The sequence below is a fragment of the Pinus tabuliformis genome, chromosome 2_1, assembly GCF_031772625.1.
Source record: "Pinus tabuliformis cultivar Carrire ecotype Pingquan chromosome 2_1, CPIR1, whole genome shotgun sequence".
NCBI classification, from domain to species: Eukaryota; Viridiplantae; Streptophyta; class Pinopsida; order Pinales; family Pinaceae; genus Pinus; species Pinus tabuliformis.
Genome location: NC_142299.1, coordinates 362,467,794 through 362,487,043, shown reverse-complemented (window position 1 = coordinate 362,487,043; position 19,250 = coordinate 362,467,794).

Below are 19,250 nucleotides of genomic sequence, written 5' to 3'. Positions count from 1 at the left end.
GGGCTTTAACTTATAACCCAGATATTTTAGTCCCTGCTCTAGACCAATTTGTTCACAGTGGAATCAGTGGAGAGCATAATGAATTTCATGCTGTGAGCAGGCAGTGGCCGTCAAAGTAGATTTTCCATCATTAATTATCATCCCCATGGCTATCTGAAATAAAGAAAATATATCTCTGATGATAGTCAGATCTCCAATGCTTCCATTGAGAAATATTAGCACGTCATCCACAAACAGTAAGTGAGTGAGCATGCAATCTTCAATAATCTTTATACCCTTTAATCTTCCTTTCCTGTGTTCCTCTTTGATTATCCTACTGAGCCCCTCCATGATCAGTAGGAATAGAAGCGGTGAGAGGGGACACCCATGCCTCAGTCCTGTAGCCGAAAAAAAGAAAGGTGATGCACTCCCATTGACCAGGACACTAAATGGGATATTAGTGATGCATCCCATAATCCATTTAATAAAATTGAAAGGCAACCCAAGATGAGTTAAAAGCATTCTTAAGTATAACCAATTCACTCTGTCAAAAGCTTTAGATAAATCTACCTTCATGATCATACCTTTGCTTTTTTTGCTATGGAGCGAGTGTAATACTTCCTGTGTTGTCCCAATTGCCTCATGGATCTGCCTATCTTGAAGGAAAGCAAATTGTTCAGGCAAGATGTGCTTCGATAAGATTGGCTTCAACCTATTTGCTATAATTTTGGCAATAATCTTATACAAGCAGTTACAAAGCGAAATGGGATGGAATTCATCAAAGGTGGTCGGATTATCAGACTTCGGAATGAGTGCAATAAAGGTGGAGGTTATGGTAGCTTCCAAATGACCCGAAGCTCTTGACTCCTCAACTACTCAAAGTAGATCCGCTCCAATCAATTCGAAAAAAGCCAGATAGAATTCGATGGTCCAGCCATCAGGTCCCGGGCTTTTGTCCTTTTTAAACCATTTTAATGTGGTCTCCAGCTCCTCTAATGTTACTTCTTGCATCAGTTCATCTTCATATTCTTGCTCCACAAATCTGGGGAAATGTTGAGCAACTCTGATAATTTCTGCCAAGTTAGCTTCCCTGGGGTCACTGTAGGCCTTCTTAAAATGAGAGTTGGCTAGAGAAGTGAGCTGAGGGAATATGTTTGTTGTCCTTCCATGTTCGTCCTGCATTTTCCAGATGGTATTAATAGCTTTCCTCCCATTAGAAAACTTTTGATAAAACTTTGTATTAGCATCCCCCTCCTGAATCCAGATAGCCCTACTTCTCAATCTCCATTTGTCTTCCCTTTCTTTAAGAATTTTTCCACGGGTCGAGTAGAGGGATGTGATTTTACTCTTATGCTCCTCTGAGCTATATAGACCACCCAGCTCATTTTCAAAATCAGCCAACTCGAGCTCTATCTGTCTCAGAGTTTGATCATCCTGTAATCTTTTTTGGTGAGCCCAGATTTTGGACATCTTCTTCAGCTCTGTGAGGTTATGGATAAATCCTGCTGTTACATTTCCCCTCTCCCCTGGAGGGTTTGCTTTCCAGAAATCAGTCACCATGCTGATAAACGAAGCTTCCTTGAGCCAGGTTGAGCTGAATTTAAACGGACCCTTCAGCCTAGCTCTACCACTTTCCATTTCCATATATATAGGCAGATGGTCTGAGAGTCCACCTGTGCCTTATGTTGAATCCCAGATCCATAACCTGTTCTTTGACTAAAAATCTATCCAGTCTCCTAGCTAGACCATTTTCACCAACTCGATTATTCCTCCATGTGGCTTGTATCTTTGCAGTGGGAATATCAATCAGGTGATGATAATCCAGAATGGATGAGAAGTATTCCGAGAGGGAGTCCCTCTAAGCACGCTATCCCTAGGATTCTGAATGACCTATGGAAAAATTAAGGTCCCCTCCAACAATCAAATTATTGACCGAAAATAAATCCAATCTCAGAAGATGGTCCCAGAACTCAGGCCGATTCTGGCAAGGCCCATATATATTGATTATCCTGAAAAGCATACCTAGCTTGGCTATGTGTACATCGGCCCCTAAAAATCCAACCCCTCCCCAGCTGTTTATAGACTTGATAGATCGAGAATTGATGCCCAAAGCGAGCCCTCCAGATCGGCCTTGGGCATCCAATCCTGAAAATTTCCATCCCAGAAGAGAATGCTCAAGAGTGCGAGTAATATCATCAGCGGAGCCTAAAGTCTCTTGTAGGAAAATAATATCCAGCGAGTCGGCAGAGATTGATCGACGAAGAGCTAGTTTTTTATCGGGCCTAACTAGCCCTCTGTAGTTGAAGGATAAAATCTTCATGGAGGGGGTTCAGATGGGGCTATTCTGGCTCTAAGAACCCCAGGAATAGTGGATTGTTTGCCCAAAGCAATATCATCATCCACTTGTGCTTGTGCACATTTAACATCAGAGGGACGGTCACGAAGAGCCTTAGGAGGGGGAGGGGGATGGATGATGTCAAGTCCGACTTGATCCTGTACCGAATTCTTCGATCTAGAACGAGTATTGTATCTAAGTACAGAATAAGTACAAAAAGAGCAGTCAAGGGGGTTGTGAGCACTAGAGGAGGGGTACAAAAAAGGGAAGGGGGCGTGGGGGGGAAAGTAGTGTGAGGAGGAGCAATATCACATGTAATCTGAACAGAGGCCGCCATTAAATTTACAGTTCCCGGTCCCAATGACAACCCAGATATTGTATTAATAATAATATCAGAAATGCATTGAGAGGGGGTCAAGTGAATGGAGTTCATACCCAAAGTGTTGGAGTCACCCGAGGCTGCCGTGGCTGGAGCTGGAATTGGTGGTGGAGGATGATGAGGCGGCCTACCACGCTTCCTCGGGTTGCTCTGAGCCGGTTCTGAAGTCTTCAATCCAGGACCAGATGATGCAGTTGTTCCTTCAGAACATGGAGTGATGTTCCTAGGCATGTCTTTAGAAGCCCTACGCTGTTCTCTCCTTGCTAGATCTCCATGAGACTGAGCCTCCTACTCCTGAGATTCCTGAGAAGCCTGTCTAGCAGCCTTCTTGAGATTCCACCCATTTAGTGGGCAATCTTTGAATAGGTGCCCCACCTTGTGGTAGCATCTACACCTGAAGGGTATCCCTTCATAGTCCAACATCTACCTCCTCGTAGCATTCCTCCATTGAATGTTAATGTACTCAGGTAGTCCTTCCGAGAGGTCAAGGTGCACTAAAATCCTGGCATAAGCCATTCTTCCAGTTGTTTGAAAAGAGTCATCAAAAGTAAGATAAGATCCCATAGCATCCCCAATCTGCCTGAAAATATGCTCTGTCCAGAAATGACAGGGAAGGCCCGGAAGACGCACCCAGATAGGTCCAGCCTCCACTCTTTCCTGTTTAGGATCAAACATCGGTGTCCACCTTCGGAGGAGGACAGGTGCCTGGTCAATGTGCCAAATAGTGGAGAGGACCTAGTTTGTATGTGCGAGACATTTGAATCTCAGGGCAAACCAACCCTTGACAAAGGTTTGAACCCTAGGGGGTTCTGTCAAATGATGACCCCAAACTTCCATTGCCCATTTTTGCAGCCTCTCCACATTGTAGTGCCTTCCCCTGATGCGTCCCACCAGTACTTTTTCAGCCGAATCCATTGACTCTAGAAACGATGTGTCCTCAGTAAGTTTAAGGAAGATATCACTGTTGCTCTGTAGGAGACGCCTTTTCCTCTTGGATTCCCCTCTGTGTTCGCTGCTCATGTCTTCAGTCGTTTTTCCAGTTTGCGCCGCCGCATGAGTGAATGAACCTGTTGCTGCCGTAGGGTCTTTTACCCTAATGTTGTCAAAATGCCTTGAAATGATGCCAATTCCAGTGAAATTGCCAGGTAGAGGAGTCCCCGTGTCCAAGGGGGCAGATAATACCGCCGCATGATCGTCTTGTTCCGGTAGATATCCCGCCAGGGGTTTGTTTGGCCTCGCCGCGGAGTGAAAAGAACCCGAACCTTGCCCTAGGGTTTGTAAGCCAGGATTTCGCGAGTGCTCAGAAATAGCCAAGGTGCCTGGTAAGAGAGGAGGGGCAGTGAAATCCTGAATAGCCGAGGCTTCTTTGGGCAGAGAGATGGAGGGTATGCGTGGCCTTGAGAAAGTGGGGAGGGCTTCTACTTTCGCTGTAAATTCATGGTCAAATGAGAAAAAATCTTCTGATGTGGTCCCAGGCTGAGTCCAAATGGGCTGGTTCTTCGTAGGATCCACGGAATAATCAACAATGTCCTCCATAACTGTCAAAACCGCTAGCTGACAGCTGCCTACAGTATCGATTCAAGCAAACAGAGAATGTCGGTGGAGGACTGATAACCATCTAGGGTTAATACAAACTAACCAGAATGTTGAGCCGTAAACAACTAATGGGAGAGGTAAGGTAGCCGCGAAGGTTTTCTGTAACGGGGCCTTCAAACCTGGTCGTTCTGCCATCCCTGTTACCTATGTCGCAAACCTTCTTCAAAACCCTAACCCCAGTCGCCCGTCATTCCATTCTCCCATACTTTTCCTATTATCCTAATTTTTATTTATTTATTTCCTTTAATACCCAAAGTCCAAACTTCCACCTCAATCTCAAATTGTATATTAAAAAAGAAATCAATCTTAAATTGTATACTTAAAAAAATAAATGAAAACTCCTTGACTATATAATATAATATTCATATGGAATATCAACATTTTTAAAGCAGTTCTTCATTTATTTTTTCTGTCCATGGCTGTTCAAACTGCCTATTATAAATCAAGAAGATTGTAATGGATTGCAGTTAGTAGTGTTATGAATTGTGTAATACTGGATTCCCATCATAAATTCAAGGCACTACTGGATTACTATCAGTCTCATGGTCCATTATGAGCTGTGTAAAACTGGATTCTCATCATAATATCAAGGTATTACTAGATTGTTATCAGTCTCCTGATGTGCCATGAAGTGTGTAATACTGTATTCTTGTCATAATATGAAGGTGGTACTGGATTACTATCAGTCTCATAAGGTGGTTATGAATTCTGTATTACTGGATTCTCAAAAGAAAAAAATTCAGAAATAGAAACATCTTCCGTATAAAGTGGAATTGATGATATGAATCAGACAATATCATTTTTGAGCTGGAAAAATTAGTTTGATTGATTAAATATTTTTCACATTTACAAAAATGCCAGAAAAAAATCTAAGTTTTTTTTATGGAATAAGATTCCAAAATGAAATTCTTAAATTTAAATTGATTGCAGATTTTGAGAAACATATTTTAAAATAATAATTATGAAAGTGTAAGAAAAAAATTTAAAGATTGTTTTTGGTTAATATTTTTTTCCCCTGGGAAAAAGTCGTAATTTTCATTAAAGTTAAGAAAATTACATTTTGCAGATGCCGAAACATATTCAAAAGCAGGCTTATGCCTGTCGAGTTCATTGTAGCAGCTATATATATATAAGTCTCCACGCAGGGAGCATGAAAATAAGACAGATATGTTCAGAATTTGTGCTTGGCTCTTCGCAGAGAGCAATATATACTGTAATATAAACAAAAAGATGTACTGTTCTGCTGTATCTACATACTGAAAAAGCAAAAATATCTGCAAGTGTATATGGACTTATAGTCCATCATTCCAAATGTTCGTCAAAAGGCCGATGGTTTTTTGGTTAATATTATAAAATAAGACTCTTGAATTTAACTTGATTGTAGATTCCAGAAAACATCTCTCTTTAACAATACAAAATAAATTTTTTGAATTTAATTTTACTGTAGATTCAAGAAAATATCTGCATCTAAATTTATAAATAAGACTCTTGAATTTAACTTGATTGCGGATTCTAGAAAACATCTCTGGTTAACGTTTCAAGATAAAATCCCTGAATTTAACTAGATTGCAAATTTCAAAAACTATTTACGTCTAAACAATAACCCAATAACCCCTGAAAAAAAACATTTAACCCCTGAACAAACCAGTTACTGGTTACTTTTCTTATCAATAATAATAATAATATTAATTATAAAAATAATTAATCTATGAATTAAATATATCTATATTTAAAAAATCATCTAACAAGATTTTAAACCATGGAGATTCACTTCCACCTTACCATGGAGCCAATAACATGACTTATCAATACCACAAACCAATATATGACTTATCAATACCACATACCCAATGAACCATAACTCATTTCATATGACATTTATTTTAATTAATCAATCAAATCTCAATTTTCACTGTATGATTACTACTAAAAATATTCTAAAATATTTAGTAGAGGTTAAATCTTTATTATCCATCTAATAATTATTAATAATTAAATTAAAATTATAAAAACTCTATTCCAAAATAAAAACAAAATAATTATAAACATTCATAAAATACCAAAATATTACACATTATTTATCATTGCAATACTTATGTTGTAATGGCAATACTTAGGGTGCAATCAGTGCCCTGCAACAAGTGTCATCATAGTATTACAAATAAAAAATGTAGTCTTTAAGTGCAATTTTTTGGAGTTTCCAGCCCATTTGTAGCCCGGGTGAAAAATTTATGGTCAAATCTTAATGTGTGTTGTTTAAACCTATTTTTTTGACTATATATAGATTCAACGCCCTCAAAATTAGCGAAAACACTTCAATTGTAAATAGTTCGGCCCTCAAAATTGTGATTTCAATAAATCCCAACAAAATTCTAAACAAATTATCAAAAAATAAACCAATTTTTTTCCCACAAAATCCCACTAAAAACTACTCTATAAAATATTTAAATTTCCATGCAGATTGCATAGTGGCTCAAAGATTGCATATTGGTAAACCTCACATGGGGAATTAATGATTGACTCGTTAAGGTAGGATCCACAGTCAGTGTGTCCCCCTTGTCGTTGTAAGGAGACCCGGTGATTGTGTACAAACCAAGTCCCGAGGCTTCCGAAGACCAAGTCTCGAGATAACATGCAACTGAAAAGGACACGGACATGGTGGAGCCCTTCCTACTTGAAATCCCTTATTCTGCCCTCATTCACCATTCCTTTCCTTTGGATGTCCTCCCATCTATCAAATCTGACAAGGAGGGAAGCCACACGGGATGTAAGGAGCACACATTTTAAATTGAGAAATCTCCACTAAGGTTGTCCATTTGTGATTTTCTTTTTCTTAATATCACCAATGAGAGATCTCCACTAATGTGTATATTTTCGATTTTTTTTAATTAATCATAAGCATATATTTAATTAAAATATTTATATTATTTTAGAAAAGAAGAGTAAATTATAGGTATCTAGTTATCTCGAAGAAGGAAGAGCGTCTCAATCTGTACTTCTATATAGAGATTGAAACTAAACACTGAAACGAGACACATATTCCCCAGTTCCAACATAGATAAGGAAAACACTTTATATATTGAAAGACTACATGAGGAGCCCAAGACAAAGCTGAGAGCAAAGGCTTTGGGCCTGACTCTACCACTATAAAAAGACCATAAGGAGTCGGCTCAAACGCTGCACTGTGAAAATCATCGGTCCACACGTGATATGTGTTCAACACCAGCAAAAGGAGCGACCCTCCTTCACCCGGAGCGACCATCCTTCACCCCAATCATCGAGCATCATCCTTTTATCTCTTTGGAAGCAAAAACCAACCTTAGAGATTGAAACTTGAGACTGGAAGCAAAAATTTGAAACCCACGACCGCGATCCATCTAAGTTGTTGTCATCCAAAGATAACAAGACGGCCAAAAGCCTCATCAAAACCAACAGGAAGACCCAAGATTCACCCACCACCTTTTACCCATGCTAATCATTCTATGACGAAGAGATATTGGCTAGAACCCATGCAATAGAACCTGCGGGATCCAATTCCTCCCCCCCTCTCTGAATCACAAGGTATGTGACTTTCCACATGCATCAGGTTGGTCGCTATATTGTCCACACATTACCCCAAGTTCCTCAACATTCTTTTCACATCTTCAATAAAGTCGAAGATGTTATATGTTTCCACTTGTTTGTCTCTTAAAACCAACCCCAAAAGTGTTTTCATTTGCTAGTGGAGTGCCATTGATTTCAGGTACTGCTTGTGCCTTCCCCTGGTATTCCCAGGGTTTGGAACCAAAATTGACATGTCCTCTAACAATTCCAAGTTTGAGAGAGATTATCTCTCTTCACCTGCTTTAATCTCTAGCTCACGAATCTCTTGGCAAATCTCAAGAGGAATGGCATTGAAATAGGATGTCACATAGTCATGAGCAAAAATATTAGCACCTTGTTGGCTTGGCTGAGCTCTACCTCCTCCTCCCCTCCTACTTCTCCCGTTCTGCTTGGGCAACATCGTAGAAACATAGGAGGGAAATTTCACTTCCTTGAAAGGGCCGCCTTTACCTACAAAGGGACAAAAAAATTGACTCAACTCGACCTTGGAAAAACTTGGGTACCACTAAATAACTTTGTCACAAAAACACGAAACATGAGAATCAACTTATGACGCAAACCCACAAAGCAAGGAGATGGAAAAATCCTTATCAACTAGAGACTCGACCCCCTTTACCATTGTGCACACCAAATAATACCCTAGGACCAAGACACTACAACACTCAAAACACCAAAGACTAATAACTAGACTCAGCCCACAAAACAAGGTAAACTTTACTACCAGTAGCACCTAGACCACCCTTGGAATCAAAACCCCAATTCTGACTTCTTCGAGAAAATATAGAGCCAACATCCAAGGCCCAACCATAGTCACAAATCCTCTAAAGACCCGAGAATAAGACACAATCAACAACTGAGACACTAAACCCTGAATTATTATTTTCCCATAAAAACTATGTAAGACATTCAATTTTGAAAAGTTAAGACCAAAATAAGTACACAAGACTTACCACTCCCAAACGCTAACAAGAAATTCCCACAAAAAACCACGGTCACCTCACATGAAACCCTCACTAGGTAGCCAAATTATGGAGGCTCAAGGCTCCAGGGCTTTCTTCTGAAACAAGAACTCACCCCTAACAAGACCTATCATAATTCTATGCCACAATAGCCAGGGTCTCACCCTCTTAACCAAAGATTCACCATTGACATGTACTACACGACTACTGAACCAAGACGATGAGGGACTCCCATCTCCCCCATCCCAGATTTCACAAATGCCTTTGACCTCCATTCCCATCAATTCATATCCCCTTTTCCAACTAGAGGGTTGCATGCTCGTGCATGTGGGGCGCCAAGTGCGTCTGCCCCTCATCAATGCACAATTATTACAACAAAGGTGGTGGGCACAAAGTCCAAGACCCCTGCCCTCCCTTCATAACAGACCCGTTAGGGAAGTGATGTTTATAAGTATTAAGAAATGTGATTGAAACTGTTATATGAATCATATACAATCGATATAACATTTATTTAGGGCCTGCATCTAGTAATCAATTTTTTTGAGAGGTCACTCATCTCAATTTATGAAATTTTCCTCCCTATCAAACCCATTTAACTTAATACTCTATTTATAAATATTACACCATTAATACATTAATAATATCGCTATATTAAATATCTACAATGTGAATTCCAATGTAATTGTCATTTCTTGATCACCTTGCATAATTCTTGATCCTATAAATTAAAACAAAAATCTTATTCATTTGAGTACTGCATACAATTGGAATGATAAAGATTAGTAATTAAATAATATCCATTAACTTAAGAGTAATTACAAGATAAATATTGATCATAAATAATATGAATACATTTTACACAATAAAGACAAAATATGAGATCTTTCCGATGCAAGCTCAATCGTATTATGTACTCAAGTTTAAGAGTTTCATCTCTTTGGAAGGTAGTTGTCATTCACTTTCATTTTTTTCAAAAAATGTTTGGTCCACTTTTCCTCATATATCTAATCCAACAATCTTTATATGAGTTCATAATCATGTTGTTAAGCTATTTTAACATGTTGTAATAATATAATTATTTACCTTGATATGGATACTCTTGATGATATTGAGAAGTCACAAATTTATTTGCATTGTGCTAGGTAAACTTGGCATTGTAGCCATCTCTTCATTATCTTCAAGTACTTGGTGAATATGAGCTTTATGATACGTTGATTATAGGGATCTAAACCTAAAAATTAAGCCATAGCACCCCACATGTTATTCCCCATGACAACTTAGTAATCACTAAGGATTGGAACCCAAACCGAGAGGTCAAAGAGATATATGCCCTTGCCTTCATCTATGAAGTTTGGGAATGGATTAAATCACACTTGGGGATAGCCTTTCATGTTTGTCATTCTTTTTTATAGCTTGATACATTTCCTTTAAATTAGAAAACTACGCATCCTATCATTAGCTTCCACACTTGGAAATCATGCTCAACAACTTATTTGCATCCATCGGTGGTTAGACACTCCTTGTTCATGCATAAGCATGTTTAGTCTACATGCATCAGCAACACCATCAATCATATTTCCTCATCGCAACTCCATATTCACACATTAAGTCCAAGAAACCTTGGCCTTCAACCATTACTAAATGATACTATCAACAATTAGCCTAAAAATCTAACAATTATATAATCAACATGGATTCTAATATGCATTGTGAAAAGGGCTATAGGAGTAGGAAGAAATGTAGAAATTTCTCTATAGATCAGCTAGCTCTAATACCATGTAGAAATTCTGCAAATTCTCTACAAATCTCGTTCTAAGACCATGTAGAAACTGTGACTGTAGATTAACCCGATAATGCAATATACTAAAGCAAAATACTATAATCTACTTCTACTATTAATTTGCGGAAGCTTAAAGATCGAGCAAGATCGAGCTGAACACATATAACTAGAAGAAGAAGAATCAATGCACATGAAACATAGAAAATACTCAGGGGAAAGCCTCAGCTAAAAACCCCACTATCTGTATTATCATACAAGGTGAAAATACATCAGAATTATACAAAGCCTTAGCTATCACAACTAGCTAGCTCTTAGTACAATCCTCTTGGATGCTCACAAGCAAACTTGGCTTCTCACAAGCCTTCCTCTCTGCCCTCCAAGCTCCTATTTCCTTGCGCAATTTCTCCTGGGTGATACTCTTGTTACCAAGTGGAAGACTGATCTCTCACACTGATCCTACACCCTGTCAGAATTGCGCAATCCTCCAAGGAACCTTACCTTGACTGCATGCATGAGCTTCCTTTATAGGAAAACACATGCAATTGATAGTACACTGTCCTTGACATTTAGCTCAATTGTTGGGTCTTTCTCAGAATAGACATACATGAGTTACTGATGAGAGAATCTTCAGTTATCTGGAGTACATTGGTTGAGTGCATGCATGCATCAACTGACTGATAACTCACAATTAGTTCCTCAAATAGCTTGGAACTAATTTAACTGGACTTAACTCAATAAACTGATCTAACTAATTACAACTCAAATATAACTCAATCTTATCTCCTTAATTAAGGATAATCTCCTTAATTAAGGATAATCTCCTTAATTTAAGGGATAATTGTTACATGACTTCATAAAGATTTCTCACTTGAATTTCTCCAACTAATTAATCCATAATGAATTAATTAAATTATTTCCAAGCAGTTGGTGAGACCAGATTCGATTTTAATTCAAGGAAAAATTAAAATTGGAATATTCTGGATTCTATTTTTATCATTTCTTGTTGCTATTTTCAACACTCCCTCTCAACAAGAAAGGAATTCAACTCAATCCCGATCCTGAGCCTTTGGAATGTTCTGCATGCAACACTTCTCTCGGGTGTTGTAGCTCCAACAACTCCAGAAACAAAAAAAAACATCCAACCTGAATCAATATGATGCATCTATCATCAAAGACTCTAACTGCTATTGCCTCTGTCAACTGAAAACTTTGCTCTTCTGTTGACTCTGCTTTTCTGCAGTGTTGTCAATCCTTCTCTGCGCTCTTCAATATCTGTCTGCTCTAGCCTTCGTCACTTTGATCTCTGACTGCATCAATCCCACTGATTCCTCCCGCTACTATGTACTTTGGGCTCCCGTAGCAAGGTACGATCCATGAGATAAAACCTCTCAATGGACCCTGCCCAATTTTAGCCTTCTTGGGATTCTCACTTCACATCGCCCCACCTCACACTTGGAGGTATGGCTGCATGTGATCCCTCTGCCCACTTGGATCGAAATTCACCCCTAATGGAGGTATCTGCATGAGTGGATCTCTTCACTCGGTCTCCTCTCTGCTTCTCCAATTGTGGCTCCTCCACAATTGTTTGAGACTTCTTCTGGGGCTGCATGTTGAGAGGTAATTTACTCTCTTTCTCAACCACCAAGTCTCTAACATTTGCCTTGCTCCTCAAGGCTTTTCTTGCATCTTGAACCTCAAGAGCATACAGGTTCTTAACTCGTGAATCGATCTGTTTCACCTGTCTAGTGGTGATGTGTCTAAGGAAAACCTTTCCCTTACTGAAGACAACATCGTAGCCTTTGTCCTCCAACCTCGCGACCGATACCAAGTTCTTCTTTAGTCTAGGCACATACTTCACATCTTTCAAGGTGATAGGAGCTCCATGCTCCCTCTGAAAAGCAACCGTGCCCACTCCTAAAACACTATACCTTTCGTCGTCACCCATCTCTATGCACATCTTGAGGTCTCTCTCCTCCAAGGCACTGAATAAACTTTTATCACCGGTCATGTGGAATGAGGCTCCACTGTCAAGATACCAGACACAACCCATCATCAAAGACACCATGCATGCGATGAGGGTAAAGACCATTTCGATCTGAGAGGATAATGCCTCACCTTCCGATCCTTCCGAGGATCCCTTCTTGGACTTCTTCGATGGGCAATTAGTCACATAATGTCCCATCTCAATTGAAGTATGATATGAATTCGATTTGCACCTGCAACCCCGAACTTCAAACTTCGAACTATCTTCTCCGTATACTGTTCATAGCTCCGATAAACTTTGCTCCGATACCATGTAGAAATTTCTCTATAGATTGGCTAGCTTTGATACCATGTAGAAATTTTGCAAATTCTCTGCAAATCTCATTCTAAGACCATGTAGAAAACCTGATTGTATATTAACACAATAATGCAATATACCAAAGCAAAATATTATAATCTACTTCTACTATTAATTTGTGGAAGCTTAAAGATCGAGCAAGATCGAGCTGAACACATATAACCAAAAGAAGAAGAATCAATGCACATGAAACACAAAAAATACTCAGGGGAAAGCCTCAACTAAAAACCCCACTATCTGTATTATCATACAAGGTGGAAATACATGAGAATTATACAAAGCCTTAGCTGTCACAACTAGCCAACTCTGAGTACAATCCTCTTGGATGCTCACAGGAAACTTGGCTTCTCACAAGCCTTCTCCTCTGTCCTCCAAGCTCCTATTTCCTTGTGCAGTTTCTCCTGGGTGATCCTCCTGTTACCAAGTGGAAGAATGATCTCTCACATTGATCCTACACCCTGTCAGAACTGCGCAATCCTCCAAGGAACCTTACCTTGACTGCATGCATGAGTTTCCTTTATAGGAAAACACATGCAACTGATAGTACATTGTCCTTGACATTTAGCTCAACTGGGTTTTTCTCAGAATAGACATGCATGAGTTACTAATGAGGGGATCTTCAGTTATATGGAGTACACTAGTTGAGTGCATGCATGCATCACCTGACTGATAACTCACAATTAGTTTGTCAAATAGTTTGGAACTAATTTAACTGGACTTAATTCAGTAAACTGAGCTAACTAATCGCAACTCAAATATAACTCAATCTTATTTCCTTAATTAAGGGATAATCTCCTTAATTTAAGGGATAACTGTTGCATGACTTCAGAAAGACTTCTAACTTGAATTTATCCAACTAATTAATCCATAATGAATTAATTAATTATTTCCAAGCAGCTGGTGAGACTAAATTTGATTTTAGTTCACAATTTTAATTCAAGGACAAATTAAAATTGGAATATTTTGGATTCTATTTTTATCATTTCTTGTTGCTATTTTCAACAAGAAATAACACCCAACTTAGCATAGCAATTTACAAAGTGTCACTACATTGTTGAAAGGTTCACAAACATGACCAATTAGAACCCCATTAAAACCAATTGGCTCATCTAACCCATGGGTTTAGTTAGATGCCAAGGAATATGTAAAGTAATAGTCTAGTTGCAATAGATCACAAACTTCTACTTATGAAATGGTGGAAAAACAACATTTACTCCCATGGACAAACTAAGGCCACATAAAATTACTTGTAGAAAATGCTCTTTCTCTCTACGTTAATCCTATATATAAAAAGGATTAACCATGTCAAAAAAATTCCATGATCACATGCCCTTCTTATTAGAGAGTTAGGGTCGTGTTTGATTTGACACCATCTAAATAAGAGTAGACATCATTTACACTCACACCAAAACTAGGTTGAGCCACTCTATTTAATGATGTTATTATATGCATATAAATACATGAATGTTTATCTCAAGGTAGAAACATTGGCTTAGCATATTGGCATTTATTTGAGAGAAAGTATGGCAACCACACACTAATTTAGAAGCTAAATTAGTTGGAGAAAATATCTCATATTTAACTAGATCTAACAACCTCCTAAAACATATAAAAGATTGTTTGTGGATCAAAAATTTATATCACAAATATCTATGCAATAACAACCACAACCTATTTATATGATGAGAAGTGATGCAGGAGCATCATGGTTCCAAAAATGTGTACATTTAGTAGAATCTAGGTGGTCTTGTGTTTTCAAAAGAGTGGTTTTCCTAAGTATTTAATTCATGTAATTTTAAATATTTTGAGTGATTTAGGTGAGACATTTAGAATAGGAGTTAATTAAATATTGTGAGGATATTTGTAAATGTTCTCGAATGTAGGAGAACATGAGTGATGATGAGTAATTAGTATGGATTGATATATTGTAAATCTTACAAAGTAGTTCATGATTTATGGAGGATCCTTAGGATTAGTTGAAAGTTGAGATCCTTAAGGGATAAAGAAGATATTTTAGGAACTAATTGAGGACTTAGAGGATTCTTAGGTTTTAGTTGAGAAGATTGAGGATCTGAACCAGAATTGGAAACAAAATCCTTTTGTACAAATATAAACCTCAAAGGCATAAGGCAAAAAAGGCATAATGAAGAATAATCTTTAGATAGGAAATAGATAGGGTTTGGATTGTAGCCTACGGGCATTGAAGTGAGAGAAAGACTCTTTTGTATATACATTTGTTTTTGAATACAAAGATTCATTTTTTGAGTTATGTAGTGTGTATTAAGAAATTAATTGATAAATTATGTTTATAGTGGAGAACTTTGTTTAATATATATATGCATGAGAATTTCTAGTAGAGAACGAGTGTAGAGAAGGAATACATAAGAGGATAGTGGTCAGACTGTACGGACTGTATGAATCCGATTAAAGAAATCAGCGCAAAGCTCAGAAGTAGTAGTTTTAAAGAAGTACGTGGAAGAATAACTCAAGAGAAGAGTCACACAGAAAAATGGAACCAAAGATAGAAAGGTCGAGAAGAATTCCTTTATGAATTCGAGGAGAATTGACAGAGGACCTAAGCACAGATAAGAAGAGAAGATATGGCTAAGTGGAGATCAAATTATGATCACAGTGAAACGTTCCAGTACTGTTGGAGATAATCGCATGATTATGGAGGGTGTAGATACACTGATAAAGAAGTCAAAGGGTAGCATTGACCCTACGTTAGACCTGTATATGGTATCAATAAGAGGGAAAGAGCACGTTGTTGTGTGGATCATCAGAATTAAATACTCTGTGTAGCAAACCCAGAGATGAAGTCTAATTGCAAGGTGGAGTGGAGTAACATTCAACGATCCACATTGAATGTAATCTGAGTTCCAAAGTGAAATGTGTAACTGCGGAGGTTAGGAGTCTACAGGTGTCTTGATCGTGTTTGAAGGCCCGCACTTAATCCTAACCATTGATCGCATTTTCAACTGCTTACGTCATAGTCAACTGTGGGGGTTAATTTGTTTGGTAACCCGTGTGTTAGTTGAAGGGACACAGACCATTGGATTGAATGGTAAGATCAATGGCATAGAAGAAGCGCCTGTGCTAAAAGGGACGACAACGTGGGATCGATGTTGTTCATTTGTGGTTCAATTGTTCAATTGTTGTTCAATTGCTGTTCAATTGCTGAGCGAACCCGAGAAGTGTATGGACGCGAGTTTATTATATTTGGAGTCCGGTCTTGTGTATTCAGGTGGGATCGATGTTCGTTGGTGAATTCTGTGTTATTCCGATGTTTGGTGATTGGTCGGGTTTTGTTAAAACCGCCAATGTAAACGCTTCTGATTTGTAAAGGTGGGCCATAATCCACAGGTTCACGGTAAGGTTATTATTAAAGTCATGGAAATTGCCTTTAGGTGGTTTTCCCTGCATCAAAGTGGTATCATAGTTGGAAAAAGCTCTTTTGGTAGAAAATTAGAGCAGGTATGCTCTACAGAAGAGAAATCAGAGTGGGTTTGTCTTTTGAAATAATTTAGAACTTATGGAACTATTTTATTTCGTCATTAACTTTGTGAACGGAGAACAGATTTTGAAGAGTTTTGTTTGAAAAGGATAGAATGGGAAGAATTTTCAAGAAACCAGAGTGGTGCGACAGAAGTGAAGAGAAGAATAAGATCTGAATTTGATTGAGGTAAAAAAAAAATGATTTTCTTATTTAATTTTGAAATTGGTGATTGATAAATTGATTTTTGAAAGAACAGTTAAAAGATAGAAGAAAAAATATACTTTGGGAGAAAGTAGATCAGATTATTGAAAGGACAAATTGAGGAAATTGTTTATGAAGGGATAGTGAAAAACTGCAACAGCAACATGTGTTCAGAAAATTGGACAGTGAGGTATGGTCTTCATGGTTTCAGTTAATTAATGATGAATTATTGATTGAAAAATTCTATGAAGATGTTTGATAATTGTAGCGGAGAACAAGCAGAGTTTTTGATGATGATGGCAACGAACCTATCCAACTAGAGGTTGGAAGAAAGGAGAAAGGTGACTGAGTGCAGCAACCAAAGGATCAGTGAGTCTATAAAAGGTTCAAGAGAGTGAACCAAGAGAGAGAATACCTAGGAAGAGATCAAGCTCATAGAGGAAGCTTGATAGGGTATTGAGTAGCAAGAGAATAATGCTACAAGAAAAGGCTATGTTGCAGATCACCAATTGGGCACAGATGAGCTCATGAGGGAAGATGGCCATGGAGGGTCATAGAAGAGGTTCTAGAGAATGCCATATAGGTAAGATGAGTAATGAGGAGCGAGAGAGAAATATTGCAGTGATGAGAGTACAGTTGGAGATACTACAGGGATGGATACAAGAGAAAGAGAATGAAGACCAAAGGCATGGTTGGATTATGAAAAGGAAAGTCCAATGGCATAAATTACAAGTGAAGTGGGAGCATAGAGTGAATGCTCAATTAAAGGAAGAGTTACTCAGATTAAATGAGTATATGAAGGAAGTTTTGGTATGTGAACCAGAACATGGTCCATTGATTTCTGAAAGTAATGAAGAGATAGAGGGAAAATCTATTGAGGAACTGAATCATATGAAGGATTCAGAGTGGCAAGAAGACTTGATGTTTGAAGCATCAACCGAGACCGAAAGGTATTGTATTTTTAAAACTAATGATTTGTGTATGATTGCAGGTACAACATAGGGTGATGAAAAAACTTTAGAGTTTGTTAAGAAGAAGGAGCAGAATTTGAAATCTGTTCAGATTAAGACTGAGATAGCAAGATCTCAGAAACAAAAGGAGACAGAAAGGTCTCATGGAAATATGAAGTAGAATATTGGAGCTGGTAACAGTAAAGATTGGAATAGCAGATATGAGTTAAGACATGAAGATGAAAGTTTTGAAGCAGAGTATGACAATGAGATTGGAGAAGAAACAGTTCACTACAGTGAACAAGTGCAGAGAGGCATCATTAAGACAGATGGTGTGGAAAAGAGACTTGTTGACAGTCTCAAGAATTCTTTGAGTTTTAATCATCATACTAATGTGCTGACAGAGGGGTTAAAGGAAAGATCAGAGCAACATACAGAAAGGTTGCTAGAGGAAGAAGAGGTACAAAGGCCTATGATTGCAGATTGTGTTACAAAAACTGGAACATATTTGGCACAGGTGGACAACCAAATGAAAGAAGAAGAGAAAGAACATCTACTGAAAGATGTTAAGGAAGATTTAGTAGAGGCAGAAAGGCCATCTGACGATTGGTCAACAACAAATGAAAGCATTGAAAATTGTGTAAAATTTCCAAATTCTATTCCAAGTAAAATCATTGAGTTATATAGAGAGTTAGACCTTCAAAGGAGAAAGCTAGAACAACAGAGGATAAATATTCAGAGTAAATTGTTGATGAAGGATGACAAAGAAATTGTCATAAATGACAGTCAAGAAGAAGTTGACAGGTACAATAAACAAAAGCAGAAAATTGTTTTGAAGGACAATATGACAGCAACTGAAAAGGTGCAAAATTCTATAGAAGACAATAATGAACAAGAGAGTAAGGATAAAAGGGCGACAATAAAAATGAAAATTCAGCAATCAAGAATTGAAGGCAATTAGCAGTCAGAAGATACACTAGAGAGAGAGATTGAACTGATAAGAAGGATAATGATAAAGGCGTCTCAGAAGAAGACAACAACAGGAAAGCAAAGAAGCAGCAGTAAGAGGAAGACAACAAGAGAAAGTGAGAGCATAGCAAGTGGAGCATTGCAGAATAAGGTATGGAAACCTAGAAAACAACAACAAACAACAACAACAACATAACAACTAAAAGGAAAAGAAATAGGCAAAGATAAATTACAAAACAAAATATAGGATCCAGGAGGACAAAGATTAGAAGCACATGATCTGGAGATCATGATTATTTTCTACTTTGGGAGTCTGATGCAGGAGCATCATGGTTCCGAAAATGTGTACATTTAGTAGAATCTAGGTGGTCTTGTGTTTTCAAAAGAGTGGTTTTCCTAAGTATTTAATTCATGTAATTTTAAATATTTTGAGTGATTTAGGTGAGACATTTAGAATAGGAGTTAATTAAATATTTTGAGGATATTTGTAAATGTTCACGAATGCAGGAGAACATGAGTGATGATGAGTAATTAGTATGGATTGAGATATTGCAAATCTTAGAAAGTAGTTCATGATTTATGGAGGATCCTTAGGATTAGTTGAAAGTTTAGATCCTCAAGGGATAAAGAAGATATTTTAGGAACTAATTGAGGACTGAGAG